The sequence below is a fragment of the Penaeus monodon genome, chromosome 34, assembly GCF_015228065.2.
Source record: "Penaeus monodon isolate SGIC_2016 chromosome 34, NSTDA_Pmon_1, whole genome shotgun sequence".
Lineage (NCBI taxonomy): Eukaryota > Metazoa > Arthropoda > Malacostraca > Decapoda > Penaeidae > Penaeus > Penaeus monodon.
In genome coordinates, this window is record NC_051419.1 from 10070773 (window position 1) to 10070997 (window position 225).

Below are 225 nucleotides of genomic sequence, written 5' to 3' on the forward strand. Positions count from 1 at the left end.
ATGTATATTTTGTGGTTTGATATTGGCATAGGTGTAGGGGGTGAAAATGAAAGAGTATGAATGGCCGCGAGTTAGAAAGCGTGAGTGGGTGTCAGTAAGAAAGTGAGACTGGGTGTTAGTGAGAAGGTGAGAGTGAGGACGAAGGCGAGGAAGGAGAGGCACAGGGTGAATGTGAGGGAGTGACGAAGGGCAAGAGAGGAAGAGGAGGAGAGGGAACGAACTCGT

At 49.3% G+C, this 225-nt stretch overlaps 1 protein-coding gene across 1 annotated transcript in view; it reads left to right on the plus strand.

The window, feature by feature from the left end:
- The window catches only part of LOC119594579 (nephrin-like), a gene marked incomplete at its 3' end in the record, with an annotated part of 109909 nt that overhangs the window by 2337 nt on the left and 107347 nt on the right, over positions 1–225 (plus strand).